The sequence below is a fragment of the Dermacentor silvarum genome, chromosome 2 (genome assembly GCF_013339745.2).
Source record: "Dermacentor silvarum isolate Dsil-2018 chromosome 2, BIME_Dsil_1.4, whole genome shotgun sequence".
In the NCBI taxonomy this organism is placed as follows: Eukaryota; Metazoa; Arthropoda; class Arachnida; order Ixodida; family Ixodidae; genus Dermacentor; species Dermacentor silvarum.
This window is the reverse complement of record NC_051155.1, coordinates 155,892,135-155,919,292: the sequence shown is the minus strand read 5'-3', so window position 1 is coordinate 155,919,292 and position 27,158 is coordinate 155,892,135. Positions and strand designations below refer to the sequence as shown.

General features: G+C 48.6%; 1 protein-coding gene across 2 annotated transcripts in view; it reads left to right on the top strand.

Annotated features, from left to right (window-relative positions):
* The window catches only part of LOC119441950 (netrin-1), a 171,902-nt gene that overhangs the window by 1,835 nt on the left and 142,909 nt on the right, over positions 1-27,158 (top strand). The window lies entirely within an intron of this gene.

Below are 27,158 nucleotides of genomic sequence, written 5' to 3'. Positions count from 1 at the left end.
ACTTGTCAACAACAAAAAAAGTTTTACGTTTTACATTACTGCCGCATATTAAGTTAATAAGTTGCAATTTTCAAAGCAATAATAGTCACCGTGTCATTTATATGACTGCATGAACTTGTTCTTCATTTAATGTCAATGCTAGAACTTTTTTTCTTTAGACCCAAACACACAAATTTAAGTGAGAGTTTTTTTTTTCTTTTTTTTTTTCTTTTTTTTATGCGCGCTCTAGCGGATATCTTTAGCACAAGCCAGACATGTCTGAGCCAGATACACTGGTTTATAGTCTGCCCATGTCCGAATCGATCGACAATATAAAGGGTAGTTTAGCTTTTAATGCTAATCACAGTTGTGGGATGCACGTTACAGTATTGCGTACACGCATCTATATTAAGGATCACTTTATTTTTCCACTTAACGTTTAGTTATTGTTTACTTCCTCGGACTTCTCTTTTCTGACGTCATAGTTGGTTGTCGTCAGTCTGGCACACTGCAGGCATAAAATGCTTGAACTTTCGTGGTTCATTGTAGAAAACTTATATAACGCTTGGAAATCAGAGTAAAAAGTCCGAAATACCTAAAAGAACATTTATTGACTGAAATTAAAAGGAGGTATATTCCTAATCTGGACTGGGAAATGACGCCAATACACGTATAATTAATTTAGAGTTGACCGAGTCTTCATTTCACGTGTTTTAACAAGAAAATTTCAAGTGCCTTAGGAATACCAATGAGCTCCAGTGATTAATTGAAGAGGACCTTACTGTTTGTTACGTTATGTCTGTGCCTACGCCAGCGTTTCGATCTTCGTGGTTATCGAATGTACGTGGGATCACAAAACCTGCTGTGCTTTTCCCGATCCGTCTTGTAAGCGTCTTGCATGTTGATTACAAGCACTGATGAATTATCGCTTGAAGCGCGACTAATGACTTTTTGACACTTGCGAGAAATGGATCACCTTCATTCATCTTGTTCTGACAGCTTGGCATTAAGTATGTAAGCGAAGGTCGCATAGCTGCAAGCAGCCGGAAGCTTCGACTATAATTAAATAAGCTTGTGGCAATTATTAAAGTTCATTAAATGTACGCAAATCCTATTAAGAAATTTTTATTCGTAATGTTAACACCTTGTCCGTACGTGTTTTGTGAGAACGAATGCACTATTGAACAAGCAATTAAAATATATTAAAGCGCGTGAAAAATAAGCTGCGCCTGGTCACCGAACCGAATCGTACAGCGTTTCCGTATACCACGCTTCTTGTGTTTAAATTTCGTCTCACTTTGTACGAAAGCGCCAAAAAAAATATCATAATAAATAGCAGGAAAAAATTAACGAGAATGAAGTAGTAAGTAATGTTCGGAAAAATGGAGGAAAATTAACTTATGTTCTTCGCTTGAAGTACCCAGTAAGTGCAGAAGAGTTAAAATTTCCGATTATTCACATATTTTAATAAAGGGAAAGTGTTTATTTTGTCTTCAGTGTATGCTGGGTTTGTACGATTGCTCTTTCTTAATTGGTTACTTGTCCCGCAGCGGCAGGACTCGATCTAAGCAATCGCTGTCCCATAAGACAGAGCTTTGCTATTAGTTTGAATTTATTAATTTCAAAATTTGAATTCGCTCAAGTATAAGCAAGGTGCGAGGTCTCATCATTGTCGAATTATTCCTATACGCAAATACTACGTACGGCCACCGCTAACTAAACCAACTTGAGCCTTCGTTCAGAACGCAGGCCGGCACAGCTTCGGTTAATGTATCATATATTCGTGCAACGTAATAATTAACACCAAGGAACAAGCAACGCACCTCCAATATATAGAGCAATAGCACATCGCCCCCATGTTCTCCATGCTGTCCACATTGCCTGTTTCTTAATTCTTCATTCCCGAAGAGTAGGACACTATGCATGCCTACATCGCGGTTCTTTCCAAGAACCAGCATCTTTCTCATTCAATGTCGTCTGTGTATAATGTAGCTCACTTGCCGGCACCTTTCTACCATATTTTTATCGAAGCTGCTACAAGATATGCAGTGAGAAGAAAAGAGTCAAACTGTCTCTGTCGGTGCCGAAGCCGTACACAGACTCCTTCCGTGAAGTCGCGGAACACGGTTATGTGCGCCGTCCGTAAAGATAAATCACTCACAGCCGTGCGCGCTTCCTCGTCGCGTGTATAGTATAAGAGACGACCGTTTTTGCCCCGGGACCATTTGTTTCTGCAGGGACACAACGTTTTATGACTTGCTACTGGGAGTCAGAAATATGAGTCACAAACCGCCGGTGCCATCATCGCAAGTGGCTTTTATTTTATTTTCCTTCTTTTCATCTGCTTTCTTGATTAGCTTTTTTTATTTTATTTTTTTCTTCCGTTTCTATTCGCGTACGCCAGAACATCATCGCAGTTCTGCGCTGTTTCTGCGCAGATAACGAATAGTATATATGGTGCCAAGTTTACGAGCAGCGGCAGCAGCAGCAGCTCGCATTGTCTCTTTCAGGCAGAAGCACTCGTAAGTCAGCGACGCCGAGAAGACACTCCGAACCCGTTGCAAAGTTTTCTTTTTTTTTTTTTTATTGGGGGGGGGGGGGGGGGGGGGCTGGCGGCATTGTCGGACATTTCCCATAAGCTATAACTTTACGGGAGGCGCCTAACATCGCTCCTTCTATGAAACCTCGCGCCCTTTTACGTTTCATAACTCAACACGAGAAATGGTCATTACACGCTGTCCACGGTGTCAGCTATAACGGCATGTACGCAAGGTGAAGTGCAGACCCGTCGAGACGGGAAAACCGGGAAGCGAGGCGCAGGTACTCGGGGTTTGCAACTATCAGTGGCTAAAGGCTGATGGAAGCTTGTCTGCTTGCTTTCTTTATGTCCCTATTTAGAAGACCCATGACTGGGTGCAGAAAGCACGCATCTTTTTATTTCGTTTTCGGTGGATATCACCGATCGGGTGAAACTGTTTGTCACTTTTTATTTCGTGCGCTATCCGCAGTGAGAAACGAAGAAATTTATGCACGCTATATACAAGAGCGAACACTGAGAACCCTTGCGCGTGCGTGTTATGTTAGAGGTGATAATGCAAAGGACGCATTAAACAATATAGAAGCGTAAATAAGGGCATGGAAACGACGATGGGAAAGAAACGGTTTCATGTTACTTGAAAACATCTAAAGAATTATTAATTTCGCATTTCTAGGCATCACGTTTTCAGAGAACCATAATATTGACGAAGCATATGAGCGCTAAGAATGTGCAATGGCTATATCCGCACGTCGTTCTCTCTTTTTTTTCCGCTTGGTTTGCTACGCGGCATAACATCATAATGGGGTTAAATATAAACATGCAGGCCCGTTTCATAGAGATACTGCAACAGCGACTTATTCCTTCAAGTACGAGTATCACTCGGAAGAAGTTTTATGTCTTCACATAAAGTAAAGGCCACTAAACCTTTCTCCTTAATTTTATTTTATCTTTGTCTTTATATTTCCGTAGGGAGCAACTGATACTCGTTTGGATCACGTTACAGCCACAACTCGTCTTCCTTTCTCATTTACACGAAAATAGTTGAAATTTCACGGCGCCAGTTATCAGATATGACCGTCCATATAACCGCTGCTACGGTGATTACCGCTCCGTACACGCCTATACGACATCAAGGGGGAGGGGGGGGGGGAGGGAAGAGACTCGTCAATCGCTGTCACCTGTTTGTCTCCTCTTGTGCGGCGGCACCGAGCGTTTACATTCAAGCCGCGTGCTCGCAGACGCAGGGGCTTACGGAGACATCTCTCTTAAATCTAGCCTGTCTTTCTCTCTCCCTTCCTCGCCACACACAAAGCACTCACACGCGCAGACATTGACGGAAAAAAATAAAGAGAGAGAACGCCGTAGCTCGGTTCGAGCAACCGGCCGGCAGCCCGACCCAAAAGGAGCAACCTCGCAGCGGCCTTGTCCGCCCGGCATTGAAGTATATACTACGCACGCGCGGTATACCCAGGTACGCGGGGCGTAAGCCGGTTTCGCGCACCTAAAAAAACGCCGTCGAAGAGGTCCACACACTCCCGCACCGCTGTGCGATCCGCACTGAGCAATTGAGCAGCGGCCGAACCAACCGAGTGGCGGCCGGGCATTTAATGATACTGTCGTGGTTAGTTCCCCTCTTCCCCCACCCCGCGGCCCTTTCCTTTCCTCCCTGGACCACTTTCTCTTCCCCGTACTTTTGAAGGCTTTCTTTATTTCTTTTCAAGCCCCCGGTTCAGGCTGGTACACCTACCCACCTACCTGCAAGAGCGCTGCAAGCCGCCTTCCCCTGACGGCCACTTATCCGGGAGGGAGCCGCTCGGAGTGCCTTAAATATCTACTCGGCTTAAGCGGGAGGGAGGTGCCGTTTTCATCTGTTTCCAGAGAGGAGAAGTGCATCAGTGAGAGAGAGAGAAGGATCCAAAGTTACGCTGCACGAGGGCGTTTTGCACGGTTTGTTTTCTAACGACGACCACGACGCTGGATTGTTGCCCTCGGCAGCGCGTTCAACGCGAGCGTAGGCAGCGAAGCCCGGCGTACTTCGCGCCGCACAATGACGGATTCGGAAAGATTAATGGTTCACGCCGCTCATGTTGTTGTTCTCGTCGAGCCGTTGCTTCCACGCAGTTTTTGAATGGGTACAGTAAAGCAGGCGTATACGCTAACGGTTGGTGCGTGGGGGGCTGTGTGGCCCTTCGCGATTTCACGCGCGCGCGCGAGTGAATGAAGGGCTGTGTGATTACACGTGCGAGTTGACTGCCTCTTGTTTTCTGGCTTCTTTTGGGATGCCCAAAAGGAGGAGCTGACCGCGATACGAGTTGGCGTTTAGCCGAGCTGGAGTCGTTCACAGCGGCGAATGCGTCCACGCGCACTTTGTGTGGGACGATGACCACGGAAATTCGGTCCTGATGATGGCACTGTTATTCAGGTCGCACACGATGCAACGATTCGCACACAATGTAACGAAATAAAGAAACGGAGAAAAAAAAGATCTGGACATATCCTATTCTGAGCTATGTGTATACGCATTGACACGCGCCGTTATTTAAGCGTGTTCGTCTAGTTGTGTGTACCACGTATGTCACTGCTTTTTGAGTGCGGCGTCCTTACGACATTTCCCGTCTGGATTCCCCAGGATGCCGCCCATCCACATCGTACATACATACATACATACATACATACATACATACATACATACATACATACATACATACATACATACATACATACATACATACATACATACATACATACATACATACATACATACATACATACATACATACATACATACATACATACATACATACATACATACATACATCACTAAAGAAGATGCGAAGCGATCGAGTTCTCGATTCGAAACGACTAGATTCCTCGCCGACTTCAAAGGACGGACGGCGGCTGCAGGCTCATCGCCTCCCCCGCAGTGGGCCGTGCGCGGCTTCTTCCTTTCCCCGACCGCGGCACCGGCAGCATACGATGCCTCCGGAGGAGGATCGAACAAAGACGCGATTCAGGTGCACGCTGTCGGCGGCGGCCCCGTCAAGGCCGGTGCGTCCCCGCAGCCAGCGATGAGTCAGCCCGCGAGCAACGATGAGAAGGCGGCACTACACACAAGAGGGCCGCGTGCGGCGATTCACCACCTCGCGACGCTGCCCCGCGGGACTCGGGAGGAGAGGACTTCAACCTCGAAATTGCTCTCCCGCGTCACTCACTGTCTGTAGCGGTGGCGCGGTGTCGTCTTTTTCCTCCGAGCAGCGCGGCCGTCGCTGCGAAAGCGCGTCCAAACGAGAGGTTCGCGTCGTGGCAGAGCGACGGGCGTGAGCGCTCTGCTACCGATTTGGAGAATCGCCAGCCGGGTCGCGGGCTCTCACGAGCTCACCGATCGTGCTTATAACGCTTGGCAATGATTAAAAATAGGGAGACGGCAACGGCTTTGTGACGACTCGGATCGCTGTTGCCGCATTCACTTGTCAACTATATAATGTCTACTTTATTCGTTTTACTTTGAATCTCATTCTCGATGCCCGTGTAACTCACAGCTGATTGTCTCGTGACCTCGACTGCTTGTTTGTTTATGTACGTAGAAATGTTTGGAATTCTTCGGACTGGAAAATACGCTGCTGCCACCGAATTTATTTGCGATTGTCTAGAATACATTCTGGAGATATTGGCTCCATATTGTTCTTTATGCTGACTCGTGCTCGCTATCATACGAGGTTGCACAAACATTAAACATCGCTTCATTTTCCGCCTTTATGTTCAATTTCTTGGGATCTCTAGTGACACTGGTACAACTGGAAATGAGGTAACTGATCGAGTGCTGGCTGCTGTTCACTCCTTGACACTGGTAACTCACCTGGAATTCGTCCTATTTGGCCGCGTGAGAAAGAGGACAACCTCTAACTTCCCATACTGTGATGCACCGGAGGCTTCTATGGAGAAATATCTCATGGTCGCTGTCCGCAATATAATGAAAAGCGATACCATATACGTGAGAAGTTGAAACACTGCGTCAGACGTACTTCTTTTGTAACCAGAGCATACTTTACATGCCCATTCCCTGCCAAATCTGGATGGACCTTCGGGATTTCCTTGTGGTCAGCAGTATAATTAATTTGATTTGATGTGTATACATTTCGTTTGCTATGGTACACTTTGTTGTGGAATATACTCACATAGAGTGTTTGCTCCAGCTTTACATAAGCGATATGGCATTCGAGCGTGCCTGTGTTAGACAGTGGAACGGTCGTCAGCGGAACGTCAGTGGAACGTCAGTGGAACGTCAGTGGGTCGTCAGTGGAGCGTGTAGCTACATCATATTGGCTTAATATAATATCACTAAGAAAAAGTTGGCAATCTGTCGAAAAGTTTCTAATCTGGGCCTTGTTATTTACCGAGTGGGTTTATAATCATATTGGCTAGGCTACTTAGCACATGACCTTCCTGTACCTACGGTCTGAAATAAACCAAAAAAGAAAGCACGTAGAGCCCCCGTATATGGCTTATAGAAACATTAAAAAAGCACACTTGGTAGAGCGTCACCTGTTGCGTGCTTATACGAGTAACTCGGAAGGAAAAAAAAAAAAAGGTTGCTTTGATGCTACGAATACGTCAGCACGCCATTAGTCCAGCTATTTCACATAGTTCCCCTCTTACATTGGATTCGTCGAAGTGGGAACCCACTTCCGTACGGGCACCTAGGGCCGCACTGTATTGGCCGCGCATATGGTTCCCCCATAGATCGTGCTATACGCCACCCGAAATGATGACATGCACGCGCCGTTTGCTGGCTGCTACATGGCACTATCGTTGCCGGGGCTCAGGCTTCATAACTCAGGAGTTACGCGGAGGAACACCTTGGCACACGAAAAGAAAAAAAAAAAACGGAGAAAGACAAACAGGCTAATATGAAACTCTAGCGCCAGCGCCGATGGTTAAAGAAAGAAAGAGAGAGCAAGAAGGGAAGGACACGTACGCACGTACATGTTGCACTTAGACACACACGCTCATATATACACACAAACACGTACGTACAAAACAAATAGACGCGAAGTGCGTATATCAGAGAGCCAACAAGCGTGTATATCCGTCGCAGGCGGCTTGCGCAACGGGACACCCGTGCATGCAGGTAAATCAGTAAGGGGACCACGGCGGCCCCTGTAAACACAATCAGTGGTAATGAGCCACGCGCGGAACGGGCCGGCTTTGCGCCATAAGTCAGCTGGCCGCGACAACAACGGCACGTCGCCGAGGAAGCTCCATTTGCATGGACTGCGCGCTCCACCTAGCGGCATCCTCATGCGAGCGACGGTCGTACGAGAAACGCGTGCGTATACTTATGCTCGCTGCGCTGTACTATATAGTATGGCGGCACGACGCGTAGCACGCGACCCCCCCCCCCCCCTTTCCCGTTCACCCTTCCTCTTAGCCTGCCCCTATGCGACGGCCTTAAATCCCCATCAGACTTTTCACGACGCCTTTGTTTGCTTTGTTCGTGCACGGGAGGGTGACATTCATCAATTACCGCTCGCCCTCACGCGTGAATGCATGCACGCGCAACAGCGGCTGCCGCGCAACTCTCATATACACTCGATGCGTCGCCTCCCTCTCACTTCTCACACACATTTTTTTTTTTTTTTTTTGCCTGCACGCTGTCATGCGCAGTGGTGCTGTATCTCCCGCTTAGTCTATATATAGGTTGTACAAAGAGACTCCTTGCTTTGCTTCAGCAAGGTGCCTAAGTGTGACAACCTTTCTTCTGCTTCACTCTTGCCCGCGCGCGGTACAGCCTTGACGAGTAAAGTTACTGATTCCGATGGTCAGTCTTTAACAATTTCCGATGGTCAGTCTGTAGGAATTGTTTCTCTACGTGAGCTGCGATGTAAAGGGCAGATACTACTTCTTAGAAAGTTCTGTCATGTCGTTTTTTTGTTCAGCTGATTATTGTGGCGGCTGTTCTTAGTGAGCAAAACAAAGATCACTCTTCGAGCCGAGAACTGCGATGTCGACTTAAAGGCGTGAATTCATTCACCAGCTTAGCTGTGCTTCACTTCTTCTGATAGGAAAATAAGCTAGTTAACCACTGTTAGCCGTTACTTAAGTGTACCATTTTGTCAGCGTGTATCCGTCCTCCCTTCTTTCTCGTTCTATTTTAGGTAGTTGTTCTGGAGCGTGCAGCAGTTCATCGTAACGAGGCAGCGAGTCTCAGTATATATATCGAAGTATCGAACCAGTTTATGACAAACACGATCACATACTGCGTTTATTTATTTTACTCTCAAGCTAATACATACTACGTCGTATAAGTATACTTTAAAAGAGTAGTGTCGGGCGAGAAAGAACGAACTGAGCTGGCTACAAAGTAATAAATAAAAATAAATCAGTGATACAGAAGCCTCGTGAATAATAAAAAAAAGCGAACTTTGTATAGAAACAAAGAGAAACGAAAGAAAAGAACTTCGCACAGCAGAGAGAACGCGTGTCGCTCAGGAAGATTCAAAGCCCCCCTTGCGATGAGTTGTCGCGGTGCTATGCTACAATTGACGAATGTACAACTACACTTTAGAACGCCAAGTAAAACATTCTTTTTTTTGTACTTGAATCCAACTGATACTTTACGTCTCGTTCCCATATCAGCGGGGTCATTCCTTCCTTCCGTTTATATCTGCATTATGACTGCTCGTGCGAGCTAATGATTTCCCCCAGGCAGTTTCGCCGTACGACCGTCTACACGCACCCGCTAGACGTCGCTCGCGCGCGCGTACGGTATAGCTATAGCATATAGCTCGCCAAAAAGTACACGACTTCCGCGGCCGTAAAAAGAAGTCACTGCACTCCGCGCTCTCGCCGTTTCCACGTGCGCGCCCCGTGAATCGCGCCGAGCCGGCAGACGACTCGCAGTGGAAGTAAAACTGTCTCGCTACATGCACTGACGTATAATATCCCTTTACGCGAAGCGAGCGCTCGCTCTCACGTAAGTGCAGCAATGCTTACGCACACATATATATTACATACGCACATACACTCGCTATATTCGTCTCCGTATGTGCTGTATATAGTTCCATACGCTGCCAATGGTCTCCCTTTACTTTATCTTGCTTTCGGACGGCAAGGCGCAAAGTATACGATAAGAAGAACTGTGAGACCGCCTAGATCCACGATTCCCGCACAAGCCTGCATCGCGAAAGAGATATAAAGTCCTTTCCAGTGTGGAAGCAAATATCGACAGACTTCCTGGAGCGGTCTGTTACGTGGCTCTCCTATGCGCATGTGGGGGGGAATTTACGACTCCGACCATTCGGCAAAGTGCGCCCGAATGAGCGACAAGCTTGTGCGAGATATACGCCGCCGCCGTGTCGGCTGTTGCGAGGAGAAACGCATCGGCGGCTGGTCAGCGCGGTCTCGGAAATTCCATGCTAGCGGCTTCCGCGCGTCGTTGTGGCAAGCCTGGCTGTTTCTGCTCCTTGCGTCTGGCTTGCGCCGTGCGCAGATCTGTATGCACATCGCGATAGGAGGAACCGGACGGCGTGCGCGAGGCGCACGCGAAGCTTTTTTGGCTGCCCAAGTGAGAAACCGTTAGACGAAGAAAATGCATGACTATCCGCCGGAGGAGATGCGTGTTAACATTTATCATGGCCCGTATTCATAAATCTTCTCATTACGTGAGAGCGTTTCCCGATTGGCTGCTGCTCGTGTGCCCTGCACACGTGATGCAAACGGCGCGATCGATAATGAGACGCCACTTGCCCGGCACTTACGAGAAAGAGAAGTTTTGTGAACGCGAGCCCAGAATGCTTTGCACGTCAACGTGGTGTTACGAGAGTCAGTTGTCTATATCAAATTTCTTTTATTGCGATAGCAATTATATGGACACTTCCACCGGATTTCTGCCGTCGGCGTCGCCGTCACCGTCGTCGTCGCCGTCGCCGTGAGGTTCCGTATAGATAAAATCTTCGCCGCGCGCCGTATGCCCGAGCAAAAGCGTGCAGGGACGCACGCTGTCACGGAGAGCGAATGCACTCAATCTTCCACGCGCAAGCAAGGAAGCGAGAAGCGAGCGCCGGAGGGAGCGTAGGGGGGCGGGGGGGGGGGGGGGGGGGCGCATTTCTACTCTGCCAACAACCGCGCTCGTCGCTCGCTCGCACCGTCTCTTATCTCCACACGGCTCTGACCTTTACATTCGCCGCTCAGTTTCCGTTGGAGCAATAGACCGCACGTACCTTCCCCGTTGCGGCGTATATGCGCTTGCTGCCAGCGTTTTGACAGTCGTTGTCTGCAGTCATTCAGTGTGATCTATTCATGTTTGTTTGTGCGCGCTCACACCACAGTTAGTAATAGTCGGGCCACATTTTCCAACGCACGCTACACATGCAATGCTGCCCGGATCGGCAGTGCAGCGCTACAGGTGTGTCCCTTCGCACGCGCTGCCCACGGGCAGCGCTTCTCATCAACATCACCGTTTCACACGCGCCTTCTCGTGGTCATCGAGTCTCTCTTCATGTCGGTCTACTTACGCCGCAGCACACCTGCTTACTTAATCAGCTCATGTTTACTACAATTCATATTGCTACCAAAGCCGCTCACCTTACTTCGTATGACATTGCTGTGTTGCTATCGCATTCATTGCTTCGCCCTTAGGGTGAAACTGTGACATTTATTATAACTTGAATATTTTCCATTTCTTTGAGTACAACAACGTCATTTATTGGTGAATGAGAGAATTCAAAAAATTCTGCCATGCACAAATGCATGTGCGTGCGTGCATGTGTGTGTGTGCGTGCGCTACATTACAAAAGAACAAATAACTGTAGTCATCAATTCTTCAATTCGTCTACTGGGTGCGCGCGAATGCCCTTACGCAATGGTGTGTTTGAGTCCTTTGCAGAAAGAAAGTACATCTACTATACAGGCATCACGAACATGTACGGCGCACCAAGAGAATTGCCACTGCAGTCAAGCCCGCGTGTGACGAAACTACCCATAAATAGGGATTCATTCGTTATATCCGAGTATTCGTAATAGGAGAACTTCCCTACATATGGCGGTAATGTGACGAAGGGATGTTATGAAAAAACAAATCAGCTCATGCAAATTCGTTCTTCCATCGCGAAAGTGCGCAAACATTTTTTTATTTCTTTTTTTTTAAATCTTAGCGGGGACTGGTGTTCATTTACAAGGGCACTGCTGCAGACCAATCTGGCACGTGATCGTGCTGTGTAAACGACGAGTCCATCTGTGGTGGTTGTGTTTTTTCCTCTTCCATTAAGCCAAAACACGATGGCATAATGACAGCAGTCTTATAGACGCCAATTCTGCTTGTCCAAGGGAATGGAGAAGGGAATTAAATGGCCCTGTTAGGGAAAAAAAAGTAAATGGGCGGTGCACGATGCGAAAGAAATGTGAGACGGGAGCCGCCGTGCAGTGTAATATGAGCTCGCTCAAATTCTTCGGGTGTCTGAGTATCCTCCAGTGAGGGCTGAACCACAAATGGAGCGGCAAGTCGTTAAGGCAGCTGTGAGAGCGAAATCTAAGACTTTTCCACATTCCGGAAACCACTAACGGCCTCGGGAGGGTTGCAAATGTGTTCGGGCGATGACGGCGAATAACCAGGCCGCGCGTATGGCACACTTCCGTGAGTAAGCCATGAAAGTTAACCTTCACATGTACATTTAAGAGTTTTCCCTGCTTAATCAATAAGCGGATTACATTTTATGGTTGTTATGTTATTTCTTTCTATATATACAGGAAATGAGGTAATAAAGATGAGAAGGCTGTTGCGTTTTCTTGAGAAATAGCTTTGCGTTGCATACAAGATGTTTACGCCAAACTTGATGTTGTGCAGTTGAGGTACTTGGTATTTTATAGGCACGAGAGTATTAAAGTGAGTGTGAAAAAGATTGCGAACATGTGTAGTAAGCTTGTAGTTAAGTTTACTAGTTAACTTATAAATCATGAACGTCAAGCACTCGCAGCAATTACTGAATCGAAAACAGCCAATGTTTTAAAGACATGTCCATTTACTAGCCCGGCTTCCGAGGTAACGGTTTCCGGTTTATGCGGCAGAACCCTACAGTGATTCATGTAAAGTTTGTAGAGAGAGAGAGAGAGAGAGATGAGATGCAAAAGGCGGCGATGTTAACCGGAAACAAAGATCCAGTTTGCTACCCTGCCCTGGGGAAGGGGTAACAGATGACAAAAAAAAAGAAAAAAAGAAAAGCACACGCAACACGAGAGAATGCCGAAATGCACGAAGAATCCTTTCGGGAAAGATTATATGTGGAACACCTGCTTTACTATGTGCATTTTCTGTACTAAATGTTTTAAAAATGATGCTAGTTCAGTCATCATACCCAGAAATTTTGGACATTGGCCCTGCCGCCATCTGTTGAACTTCACCGCAATGCGCCAGCTTAACTCAATGGGCCGGGTTTTCTAATATTTCATTTCAAAAGAACTCTTGAATTGCCACAACTTTCAGTTAGCAACATCGAGAGAGTACGCCCTGCTAATAGCACGGGGGGGGGGGGGGGGGGGGGAGTATTTGCGGCACTTTTTCCTGTTGCATTACAGCAGTGTTTTAATCATGACTAAAATTCAGCTGTAACGCAGCAAGGACGTTACGACTAAGAGCCGTAAATACGCGTGTTAATAAAAGGACGTGCCCTCTCGATGTTGCTAACTGAAAGTTTTTGAAATTCGGGCAGCCTTCCGAAATACCGGTTTTTGAAAATGGCGCCTATACTTACGCTGGCGCACAGCGGTGAAGTTCGACAGATAACCGAAGGGGCAATGTCCAAAATTCCTCTACATATGCTAGTAAAAACCTCGTAGTTGAACCCAAACCTCGTAGTTGAAAATATACCCAATTAAACTTTAGTGAACTACAGCGCGCTTATTCGGCATAAACACAATTTATTACGTGTGTTGCAGAAATTACAGTCTTCGTTGGCGCTCGGTTAAGTTCTTTCTTTCTGTCTTTCAATTAGAATTTTTAAAAAATTACACCATCTTCCCGTAGGGGAACCCTGAGTAGTATGCGAAGCAGCCATGGGGTCGACTCAAGGTAGTTTTATCAGCTGTATAAACTTGGAAATGCAGCAGCACCAGCAACGCGCAGAACATGTTGTCGACGCCGTCGGCGTTTTGCCCGCGTTTCGCACCGACCGCGCGCGGCGTCTGGTGACTGTTGCCGGTGCCTCTGGGGCGCCACCGACGTCGCCCGCCCTCCTTATACGCACGTAACTCGTGGCTCGTGCTGCATTATTACGATGCGCAGGTCGCGACCGCAGTGTTGCCATTCGTTGCGCAATCCGGAGAGGAGAGGAGCGTCCGAGAGGAGAGGAGGAATGCCGAGAGGAGAGATGAGACAAGGAGAGGAGGAGGAGGAGGAGGAGGAGGAGGGAGGAGGAGGAGAGGAGATGAGACAAGGAGAGGAGGAGGGAGGAGGAGAGGAAATGAGACAAGGAGAGGAGGGGGGAGGACGATGCGCATGCGCAGTAGGGGTGTGGACGCCGCGCGGCGGATGGATGGATGGAGGGAGGGAGTGAGTGAGATAGCCCCGAAGGTAAGATGCTTCGCATCTAAAAAAAAAAAACGGAGAAGGCGATGGATAGCGGATTCGCTTCTTACGGTCACTTAATAGCTGTCGCCTGCAACACACCACTGCGTCTTTATTAATTAAACTAAATGTAGCGCTCGTCGTCTCGCCATTGTGCGGCAGAGTTGCGACTCCTGTTCCGCTGGTATATGCCCGAAGCACGCAAGCAGAAACCCATGCGGAAGCACCACGCAGCGATAGCTTCCATGCGCACCACTCACGCCACCCTGGCTGGCTGTCTCTTTTCGGGGCAAAAAGCCCCTCCGGCCGAGACGCCACCCCGCCTCCTTCCATCCCCTCCTCTCCCCAGCTGTTGCCGCTAAATTAATTCTCGCACCACTGGACGCCCGTTTGCTCGGCGAGAATATTATAAAGCGTGCGCAATGGGCACTTACGCGGGGGAAAAAGAAGGAACGTATAAACATGTAGGTGACGGAGAGGTGGCGTGAAGAGGATGCGGGCCCGAGCGAACGACACGGTGTCGGCTGCCGCGTGGCCCCACCGTCGCGTGCTTGTTTGTGTGTCGGACAGGGACGGAGAGGAGGAGCGAGGGAGGGGGTTGCGTTGTAGTTTGTAGCAGATCCGGCGCCCGTCGTCTGTAACGTTTAAAAGATTAAGACGTGTCAGTGCGTGGACGGCGACCGGCGGCGCACGATGAGGGGGGGAGGGGGGGGGGCGGTGGAAGAGGGGGGTGCGCGGTATGATGAGAGGCGGGAGCAGCTCGGACCGACAGGCAGCCAACGGACGTACGGATGCCCCATCCCCTCCACTGCTGCCGCTGCTGCTTCTCGTACTGTTCTAGAACCGACGCTCACGTAGCCGTGGCGGTGGAGATGCCACGGCCTCTTGTGGCCCCGTGTCGCTTCGGCGTACAACGGGGCTGCACCACTCGCTCCTGTAGTGTCGGGAGAAGCGGCCCCGTGGGTGGTCCCAACGCTTCCACGCGCTTGGTTGCCTGCGTTTGTGCGGGCTTTCTCGGACCGCATAAACGTATAGCGCCGCGTGACGGCGTCTTTGGCTCTCCGCGAGCCGCTGGCCTGCGCACCGAAGGAACTGCCTCCCAAGGAGCTGCACGGGCCTGGCGAGGGACTGACGCGATGAGCGCAATTCCGATACGGCACGTTTCTGTTGGTTATCGTGGTCTTTTTTTTTTTCTTATTTCTCGAAGAAAGCACCTAGAAAAAGGCGCTGCTTTTTGTAGACAGACAGACAAAAAGAAAAAAAAGAAAACGAAAATGGCCAACAGAGCAGGATCTAGGCGGGTTTTAGATGCGACAAAAAAGGCCGTCTTAGGTCTGCCTTTAGGCTGTTCTCAAAACGTGGGCAATCTTGTATTGCGCGATGTCGCAGATAAAGTGCGCCGCAAGTGGTGTCTAAATATATTTCGCTGTCATTATCTCGCGCCTCTGAAACATTATTACAGGCGGCTACGACACTGTGTCCTGGCAAGTTGCCCGGCGCATGCTGCAAGGGACATAATGGTGAAAGCGTGGAGATAGCTGGTGTCTGAGAGAGATTACGTGTGGTGCCTTTCTTTTCGTTGTCCTTTTGTAGCAATGGCTAGCAATCACTAGCAATTGTGCAAGGTCTTTTGTTTGTCATCGTCGAGTTCCCAATCTAAGCATCTTTGAAAGAGGGACGCGTAGAGTTTGCATTCACACATGATCGTCGATCTTGAGCAGACGAACGCCGAGTGCTGCTGGTGTAAGGGAGTGGGAACCTTGTTCGTTCTGCTATTCGATGAACTTAGAGGGTAAGAAGAACAATGGAAGTCGGGGGACGAGGTGCCGTGGATTCCCATTCCAGGCCGCCTTAACATTTGACACCTCTGCCCTGCTAACTAATCACCTTATAAATCAATTTTGTCTCAATATACCCGGAGCGTCATACTTTCACATGCTTGTTCTTGTTGGTGTATGGGAAAAGACGTATTCACTATAACGTGTAACGTATAGTACAAGAAAATACACTTTTTCTCACTGAACTCGACTGCGAAGGCATAAAGTCGACGTAATGTCCTCATTGCGCGTCTGAAAATTTTACGCAGATGCTCCCGCATTTAATTGTATTGTTTAATCGCAGAATGCCTGGAAACCTTTTTTACTCCAGGCATTTTTGAAAAGTGATAAATTTAAAACCCCGTCTGACACAGCTTCCCTGCTTCTTCGGTCATGTGTCCCGATAATGCGTGCTACTATCACAGACGGATTCGTACGTGCAGCCAGCGAGAACGATAGAATGTGGCCAGATGGGTTTGCAGGTAGTTAATATCTTAAAGGTATAGTGGCACACAAGGTGAAATGTTATTATTTTGTGAATGCCTCGCTTCACTTTACTCTCTGCCATGGTTCTTCCATGAGAAAGAATATTGTCGAAAGTTAGCTCTGTGGGAGTCTCGACTCCCTAGCCTTGTTTTCTTTCATCCCTGCCCCTGTGTGCGCTTTCCTCGGGACCATAAGGGGAAACACTAGTTCATTTATTTTTAATTTAGAGGAAAGTGAACAATAAGTGTCCGCGTCTGGGTGTGTACGTCGCCCACATAACTCGGCCTGGCGAAAGCGCACACGTCAAGACGCCTACTAGTTGATTTTGTTCGCTTTCCTTGCCATCTTTCCAACCCCTATAACCCCCACCCCAGTGCAGGGTAGCAAACCGGAAACTCACGTCTGGTTAACCTCCCTGCATTTCCTCTCTCTCTCTTCTTACACACGTTGAATAAGCGCACAATCACACAAATACGAACGAATTGCCAACCCGCACTCGTGAACGCTTGAATTTTCGTATCGCACCTTTGATCCTGTAATTCCTCACAGAGAGGGTGATATTCAGGCTATCCCAATGTTGGTGGAACATTTCTAACCACCTTCACGAATCGGCTGTTTTATGAAATCACCCTTCCCCAGTGCAGGGTAGCCCACCGGGCTCAGCCTGGTTAACCTCCCTGCCTTTCCCTTATGACTTTCCTCTTCTCTCTCTCTCTCTCTCTCTATGAAATCACCCCGTAGGCTCATCGTATGAACGATGCGCGGAAGATTCCTTGAACTAATCGAAAACCGATGTCACCAAGGGCACATGCCCAATTTGTGGACTACGTGATCAGGCGTCGCTTGGCCTATGCACTGCGTCCTCGCTTTCCGTATGAAGTCGTAGACAACATAACAGGCGAAAGCTATAGCGTGGTAAGACATAGAGAGTGGGATACTTATATAGGTTGCTTTAAATTCACAAACGAGCTAGAATTTTGCGACCCGTGTCAGCGGCCGGGACTCGCCGGAGTGGTCTTGGATCTCCACTGCGAGCGTCGGCGTCACGAGCTTTCACGGACGCATCGCGAGACTTGTCACACGAGGCAGAAACGTCCATGCGAGAAGGTCTGCCGGAGATGGACGTCCCGCACTGCTCGCTTATATATATACACGGACACAAGACGCACGCGCTTTCGAGGCGACACGAAAGGAAGAGTGAGGAGAAGGTAACAAAAAAAAAAAGGGGGGGGGGGGGGACTGACAAATTCCTTGTCAGAGAGGCGTCGCAGAAACAAAGGACAGCTCCTGCATGGGACATCCGTCTTCGGGAGCTTCGCTTTCACGGTCGCCCGAATACGCTCCTCTGTTTTGTTTTTTTATCATTTTTTTTTCATACTACGTAGCGGTACAAAACGCGAACTATACTGTACCTCACTAGAACGGGGCAGTGCTGATAAAGTTAGAGCGTGCTTCGTGCTATCCAACGAGCAAGTGTTCAAACGTAAGCGACCTTCAGTGACTGACCAGCGACGTATACCGCTGGCCAATAGCGTTGACTTACGGTACTGTATAAGCAAGAGCCATGAGCCAATAATGAACCGTTCTGAAGCGGAAATTGGCTTTTGTGAGTTCGGTATGTGATTGGGTAGAGCACGCGCTATGTACTACATTGCGGCTTCCGCAATATTGCACGCTTTTGATGAGAGAGCTGGGGTATAAATCGCTCCCATGAGTTTTCTTTTTGCTCTGCATGCCTCGTACATTGACGCGGTCTTCAAAGGAGCCGGGCACGCATGGGAGCGGCCCGCGTTGGCTGTTTCGCGGAACGGTTGGGCCAGCATTTCTCCTTTAAAATTGCGTCAGTAAAGAAAAGAAAAGAAAAGGAAAGAAAGGACATGCGGCGAACCCTTTCGGCTCGGGTCTTCTTAAAGGATGATACGGACAAAAGGGGAATTCCCGGGTCGTTCACGCCTGAGCCATTTTCTTCGGATATTTGACGCCCTTTTAGTTTCAGTACCTGGTAAATTAAAAAAAAAGAAGCTGTAAGTGAGAACTACAGGAAGAGAGAAAGGAAAGCAAAATCTGCGAGAATAGCGGCTTCCTCGAATCGTGGCGTAATTCAGCTCAGTGGAATGAGTTTGCCAGGAATTTGAATCCGGCCAGCAGGTAAATTAGCCAGAGACCACCCGAATGGCTAAGGCTTTATACAGAGAATCGGAAAATGTGCCCCCGTGAATCACGGCGGAAAATGTTATTTCCATAGACAATGGAATGCTTAGGACAGTGAAGGTAGGAGAACTGCTCAAATTACGGGCCCGTCTGTGCTGCGCATTAATTAGCTCGCGCGTGCTGCTTTACTGTATTTTGTATATAGTGACAGATGGTATTGACGTCATATACTTTTGCAGGAATCCAATGTTAACTGTTGGTTAACATCACAGCAGGAGCGTTAACGAACGGTTAACCAGGGTCGCGCCCGGTTGGCTGCCCTTGACTATAGGGCAGAGGGGAAAGAGCTTCTAGATAAGAAAGTTTCTAGTGGCCACAAGGCGGTATGGGTGCACGCAACGGTATAGCTATAGGATCCAAGTGGCTTGCGTCGGTTTCCGTCCCTTAACCGCCTTCCCACTGCCTATAGGGAAGCAAACCGAACGCACGTCTGTCTGACTACCCAGCATTTCCTTTTCCCTTTTATCTCTCTTTCTCAACCAGTGGCATGCTGTTCGCGTACCCTAATCTAAAGCTCTGCATTGTATCGCTGAGGGACTCGAGCTGTGTCTAAAAAATGGACAGAAAGAAGCTAAGTTTGCTTGCGTAGCGAAACGGTGACGTTGCAGAGTCAAATTTAGTGGATGTGCTCTTTTTTTTTTTTTTTCAGTGCGCGACTGGTCACCCAGCGCAGAAAAGATTTAAAGCGAGAAGAATACACAGAGCAGTTTATTGGAGTGAAACTGCTCCCGTTTTTCGCGTTCATAGGAAGCGCCGCTTCATTTAGTTCCTTTTAGCTCACCTTCTCCTTTGCTCCCGTAAACTGCCGTTTCACCTTTTCGCCGTCGACGCGTCGAAAGTGCTCTCGAAGCGAGTAGCGGTACGCGCGCGGCAGGATTCGAAAAAAAAAAAAACGGCCGAGTGACGGCACATAGCGAAACAAAACGCAGCTACACGAGAGCTCGCGCAGAGCATTTTGTGTCGGATCGCAACATTCCATCACGGCGCTCAGATTCATCGCCGGCCGACTGATGCCAGCTTGCATTCTTCGAGAGTCTGTGATTCTACGTATCACCGTAGAACACACACACACAACGGGAGACAGCTTTTCGCGCGGCATCGGACTTGATGCGTGGTCCGGAGACGCGGTTCCTGGGAAGACGACGACGGCGGCAGCGCGCTTGCTATCTGGTCACGTAGAGCGGCACGCACACGCAGCGTACGTGGCCCCCCTCATCGGCTGCCTCCTCCTCCCCCTCAGCTTCCGTCCTCCCAACTTATTTCGCCGAACGAGACGAATTCCTGCGACCACGCGCGCGGGTCCGGTGTGTGTGTACGCGGCGGCCGTGCGCCACGGCGATGGAATCTCTGCGCTTCAGTTCCGACCGCGGAATGAGTGTCCCCAAGAATGGTGTGGCCCCCATTTAATTCGCAAGATGCTGCCGCGGACTTTGATGAGACTAGCGCTGTTCGTAGAGCTGCAGCAATGCTGACTTCCGGTCTCCGGCGTTGGCGTATGAACCTCGCGAACGTGATGGGACAATATTGAGAAGCGCGGGTGCGAGTTTCGTCGGCTTAAACTTGTTTTCTGTACGGACAAACATTGTACGAAACGGTGGGACATCGCTTGTCTCAACAGAATGATAACTGCGCTCAGCCGAGTGCCCTATAGCCGGTTGCCTGCCCGTGTCACGTCCACCACGCACACCTCATGTTTTACCGGGGTGAACAGGAGCACTCCGAACGGAAAAAAATTTGGTTGATAATGTGCGCAATATCGCATTGGGTCAACTGCGTATAAGCTTAAGCTTTGGGGTGAAGCCCACTTAAGTTGAATTTCATGTAGCGAAACACTCTCAGTGCAGCCTGCAGGAAGCGTAGGTCTCTCAGTATTACTGTGAGATGTTCGAATTCTGGCTTCGGGACATATCACAGTGACATCTTTTACGGGCCCTTCTCAGCTGCATTCGCTACGGTCGATCGTAGGTGGTGCAGTGTTACCTCAAAAACTTTCAGACGTCGTGCTATCTCTCTCTACACACTACAGCACTGCAGTGCTGCAGGGTGAGGTATAAGAGCCGGCATTGATGTAGGAAGGTAGGTGGTCCGGCTCACCCGAAAAGGCACTTTAACGCCGTGCAGGCCAAACGCGTGCGACGCCCGACTTGAAACGGACAACTGATGCACAGGTTGTTCGCGCTCCATTGCGAATGTCGCATACCAGCTACGCGAAACACTGAAAATCAACGCGCGCAAACTGGGGTTACATTCTCGGCTGACAATTTTCGGGGATATCACTTTCAGCGCGCATACATTGAATAAGTCAGCGGACAAACTACCCGTACGTCGCTCCAACGAGATGCCGCGCTGAACGTTTAACGTCAGTAAATAGAGAAAGTATATTCCTGTGAGCTATCGGCGGCGAGTGCACGACCTCAGTACTATAGCTATCGCAGTTACCACTTAGATCTTTGCAATTTTAGTTTTTCTTTCTTTCTTTCTTTCTTTCTTTCTTTCTTTCTTTCTTTCTTTCTTTCTTTCTTTCTTTCTTTCTTTCTTTCTTTCTTTCTTTCTTTCTTTCTTTCTTTCTTTCTTTCTTTGTTTCTCTTTCTTTCTTTGCTTTTTTCCCCCGTCTGCTAATGGCAATACAAATAGCGTATAGGTGTGTCGCTAGTAAGAACTTATACGGGTGTGTACTTGTGTTTCTGGATCCGCACATTCATTTCAACATTGCAGTTCTAAAAGCCTGAACAGACAGACGTCAGTACCAGCTCGGCATAAAGGACATCATACATGGCTACATAATGGAAAGGTTTCCCATGGCAGAAACAGCTAAATCAGACGCGTCTGGCATAATGCGGGTGGCGGCATGGGCAGGCGCTGCGAGCTATCCAGCCTCAGAGATAACTCAATCATCGCACGTACACACGCTGCGCAGCCAATTCGTATAGTTGAGACGCAAATCAACGACGTGGGCCATGCGCACACGCGCCCTCCTTCGGCTAATATGCAAACGATACGGCTTCATTTCACCGTGCCTCATTCCAACAAACAATTAAGAACAACACCACGCAACAAGTAGCCGCGGTGTTTCGAAATCCGAAGGCGCAAGCGTATATAAGATACCTCGTTATTACCAGTAGTATATAGCCGTAACTAATCAGCCGAAGAAAATGAATGCCGAGTTTTTATGTTTTCGTTTTAGGCGCACGTTCTGCCTAGGCGTGCAAAATGCATTCCGAAGGGCGTCGCGTACGTCCCCAACTCCACGCAGCGCGTTTGCGGTATAGCAAAAAACAATTAAAGGAGGCTCGCCTGAAAAAAAACACATGCCAACTGTGAAGCCACTCCTTCCCCATTGGCAAACGGAAGCGAACGAAGCTGTCCGCTATGAGAATAAATGAGCCAACGGTTGCGAGGCGCGCGCATATATGCTATACACACGTATGCGTTTCAAGGTGAGCTATGTCGTTTCTCAACATGGGAGAGAACCTAATCGCTCGCGAGATCCTAATGGGTTGGTCGTGTATGCGTGTCTCTCGCGTTCCTCTGCGAATTCCGAGGCGGCGGCGGTCGACTAACGAGCAGAGAAAATAAGCCAGCCGGCCGGCCGACCGGTACGTCGGTCCGTTTGCGATGAACGTTGTGCTGCCGCCGACGGCACGGTGCGCTATACACTACGCTTCTCGGCGCCAAACACATTCGCGAGGAAGTGACCCGAATATGAAGTAGCGAAGTCGATACGCGGATATGGGCGTCGATTTGCCAAATGCCCGGTCATTAGGAGAGTGCGCGCGCGATGCCCGGCTAAATACTTACCGGGGAAGAGATCGTTCGCGAGTTTCTTACTTTTTTTATTTCGTTTTGTTTGATGCACCAGCGAAATAGCTTGTACTGCTTAAAAGGATTTCGCGCCCGTAGAAGAAGGCTCGTATAACTTCTAGAAGGAAAGGAGGGCGTCATAAATAACGCGGCCGTGAGAACCAACGTCGAGATTCAGTTAAAGTGTTAGGAAGCACGTATAGGGTAGAATAAATATGTTCATCGTTGTGCAAAGCAGCCCCTGCCTTAAGATAATCTCAGTAAGAGAATGCTTTATACTGCAAGTAATTGAAATGTTGCGAACAGGACTTGATATCGAGCCTATAAATATGGCCTGTAACAGATATCCTTAGGCGTGCTACCGATGCGTATATTAACAGCGAAGCTATTTAAGCCGGAGGTTAGTCCATATAGCGTAGACCAGAAATGTGGGCCGATCCTGGCGGTAGTGCAGAAAGGGTCCAAGCGTAATGCCGAACTAGGCCGAACCGAGATAAAGCTAGTTGGGGTCGCCAGCTTCGCTGTTTGCCCAGTCTTCGCACCACTAGTGCGAAGCTGCCCCTAATTTTTTAATAGTTTGAGCTCGTAGTATCTTCATACACGTGAGATTACGTGTCTTCACAAGCGTTTCTCAATAATTTATCACTGAATAGGAAGCCATAACTCTGGCGTTGACCAATCAGGAGCGCGCTGATAGGATTGCGCTCATGTTATCACGCTTGTCCCTCCAGCGCCACGTAACGGCTCGAATCATCCATTGCGGTTCCATATTACTATGATACAGACTGTAGTGTTGCAGCACTGCCGGCCCGAGAAAATAATTATGACCACTCACGAAACATCACGTGACCAGCGGCAGTTCCCTTTTGCGGACAAAAGCTTATAGGTAAGCGAGGGAGAGAGCGAAAGAAAAGAAGGGCAGGGAGGTTAACGAGGTCGCATCTGGTTTACTACCCTACACTAAGGGGGCAGGAAAAGGAAAAGAAAAGGAATGTTAATTGATGCGCCCGCAAAGACAGGAGCGTTCGCTGCGCGCCCAAAGAGGTTCGCAGAACTCAGACGTCTTTAAAATGTGCATCAGGGTTCTGGAGGCTTTCCGTCCAAATCGAATCCATGGTCCCGACCAACGCGTCCATGGTCCCGATATCTTTAATACCGTGATCACTTTCTCGTCCAGTCGAATTGGAGGAGCACGCAAGGACTGTCGTTTGTCGTCAAAAGAAGGGCAGCAGATGATGAGGTGTTCTACATCGCCTCGTCGCGATCACTAAAGTTAGATGAATTGCGTGCCCACAACCAAAGGCCAAGGGTTTTTTTTTTTTTTTTTGTACGCTACGATTATAGCTATTAATTCTGTCAGCCACGTCGTAAAAGAGACAGCGTGAGCTTTCTCCGATGTGTCCGCAGTATAGGAAGTAGTCGCACTACGTTCAATCCCACGCCTGTCTCGCAGCGGGAGTTCTAAAGAGTTCGCGCCTGCACGCCTATAGAGCGTGTTCGGGTTGCAGGTCACGCTTCTTCAACTCACACTTCTCGACTCTGCCGAAACGCTGGAAAGTGTGAAGCAACTTCACAAGCGGAACGCTCCTGGCGGGTGGCTCCTGGTGGCGCGAGCTTTGCGATAAATAATAATGCTGCGTTCTTCGCCTTTCAAGTTTGTCTTCTATCCTCACTTCTTGCTCAGTTTGTGTACACCTGTTGAGCACGAGCGAAGTTTCATTACTGTGACCACGAGTTCTTGCGTAAAGTGAGACACTCGTATTGGGAAAAAAAAGGGGGGGGATAAAGTCAGCAGTGTGGTACTCGGGTGAGCGTGGAACTCGGCTTAGTAAGTACCAATCTTTGTTTTTAGCCTCTTTTTTTTCAGCACACTTTCTTTTCACACACAAAAACTACATTGACTTCCCTATTCTGCAAGAAAAAATAAAAAGAGTCTTACATTGTGATATAATGGAAACATTTCTGTGGAACTTGATTGAGAACCATACGTAGGCGAGAGGGAGACAGATACACTATATACACCAAGACTGCGATGTGGCAGAAATGTGCTTGTCTACATGGTCGGCATTGGTGACGGTTGTATGCATAATGAACTGGCCTATGGATGGGCCGACAACACCTCGTGGGATTATACTGTGGTAGCGAGGATACTCATCAACAAGTTCTGTGTGACTGTCCTCGCTACAACTTACCGAGACGATCACTAACCATCGCGCTAGCGCGCTTTGATCCCATACCGTTCACAGAGGGAGAGAAATCGTTTTAGAATGCTGACCTCACAAGCCATCGCAGCTGATGGCGTTCATGGCACTGTTGCAGCTTTTAACGTCTACAAACCTGCAGATGCGGCTGTAGCCTAAAATGATGTTTGCAGTGCTTCAAGTGCTACTGTGCGGTCATAGTACGCAGTGATAGCGACCGGCTGTGATTGTGTCTGTGCGCTCCCATTCTCTCTGTTTACTTATTTCCCCATTCCGCCCTTCCCCAGTGTAGGGTAGCAAACCGAATTTTTCTTTCTGATTAACTTCCCAGCCTTTCCAGGCCTTTTCTTCTCTCTCTCTCTACCGACCTTAGGAACACTATTAACACTTTCGTTGCTTTCTACGCTAAACGATGGGCCCGGCCATGGTCCAAGGATCTTTGTTTCTGATAATGGTCTTGAGTCCAGCCGTTTTTAATGGTATAGGATTCACGCTGGTCGTCGCACGGGGTGACAGAGGCACAAAACGGGCTCAATCGTATACGTTCGCGCCCCAAAGAGTCACACATAAAGACACAGTCACCGTCATCGTCGGGATTCCCTCTTTCTTCCATCTTGTTCGCCTCCTAAGGACACAGAGGCAGCCGCACCGCGACGTCGGTCTATGCGCGTGGCATAACGCGACAGGATGCAGGCGGTATATGCGCTTGAGGTGCGGAGACGGGCACTTATTGGAGTGGCGCGCCGCTATATAGCTCTGCATCTCCTCGCTCGGCACTCAGCCGTCGCGGAAGCTTCTTTGCGAGCCCTATACAGCAGCCTTCGTCGGCGTTATCTGCAGCACACGCTATCGAATGACAAATTGCCGCGCAGTCTTGTTCCTTCTTACGAGCCGAACGCGGCGCTTTCGTCCATCCGGCGGGGACGGATAATCTCTTCTCTGTGGCTGCGACGACACCGCGCTTCCTCCTCCTGCGGAGTGCACGGAGGACTCCCGTAGACAGACACTCGTATAGCACGTCTTCAAGGGGGCTCTGGAGCAAATGGAGAGCACGGCGCGATTTCCGGTGATGCGTACGCTGTTATGGTGGCGGTGAGTGGTCCGAAGGGGTTCGACAAGGGCCCTGTCCGAGGAAAACATCTTCTGCTCATTCTCAGACCGCCGGTTCCCGTCCCGCCCGCGTGCGGTTGGTGTGAGCGTTGCGTGCTCTTGCGTGCTCTTGCGTCGCTGCGCGACTGCTTTCAGGGTTCTAGCCGTGTTTGTTGCGGCTCACTTCTTGCCTGTCGATTGCATTGCATCAGTATAGTGTACTGTTAAATTATATTATCCAGCACACGGTCTAAGGACCGGACTCGTAGACACATGATTTAAATCAATTAATTATATTTAACCTCGGGTCCTGTGGTGCCGTGAGAGCGTTATGGAGAAAGAAATATCAGCAGAATTCGACGATTTCTCTGGCACTTAACTCATTATTTACTACGACGGCAGCAGGTGCACAGTGGGCACCGCCATCTTCTCGAGAACAGCTCCTTCTTTGCGATGCGCGCAAAACCGTCTTCTTCCGATACGGTATTGCCTGATGTGACCTTCGTCGTAGGTGCATGCCCAAACGCCACCACACTGATATATATATATATATATATATGAGATGTGAAAGGCAGGGAGGTTAACCGGAAGTTCGATATCCAGTTTGCTACCCTGCACTGGGGAAGCGTTAAGGGGAGACAGAAAGAGAGTTTGCGTGCTGCACAATAGCCCGCACAAATTGCCACGCCTGAATGTTTGCGCGATGGCTTAGTGAATATAGCGTGTACGGCTCCCAACTGCCCTCTCCCGCAGGCGCATGAAATCGATCCTCAGTAACGATGGCCGGCAAAGCTTTGTTTCTTTGCCATGTGGTGAAGGTGACGTCGATAATTAGTAGGCGGCTTGGGATGACGACGACGACACGACAGTGACAGTGTAAATGAAGGGATGGACGGATACAGCCAACCCAGTTTTGAAATCTTGGCTGCTGTCATAGTAAACCCTTCTTTATACATACAAATGAAGTGTTCCAACAAAATGATTTCTTCTCATAAACTAAAATAGAGGTTGTATTCAGAAGGTATTTCTATGTATGCATCGCATCATTTAACCAGCATGGCCTTGCACCAAGCACGCCTTATTTTTTTTCTTCACCTGCTGTAACTAAGTTTGAATAAAATGATCCTCGTTACCAATGAATTATGCATGTAGAATAACCCGAACTTCACTGCCTACGAGATTTTCTACTGATATATTGTTTTTATTTCTTACCTGGGTGCATCCGAGGAATTTCTTTCTTTCTTCTTTTTTTTTTCGCTAAAACTGCATACATAAAATAAGCACTGGCTATACAAATCAAGAGTCTTGTAGTGCACATATTTTTCCTATTGTTCACGGGTTTTCGTGTCCTCTTTCCTAACATGGTCTTACATCACAACGCAGCGCGGCATGTCCGCCTGCAGAAACAGCGAGCGCTTTCTCTATTCTTGGCCGCAGAACTGTAATGAACAGGTATTTCGAAAAGAGGAGCCGGTTTT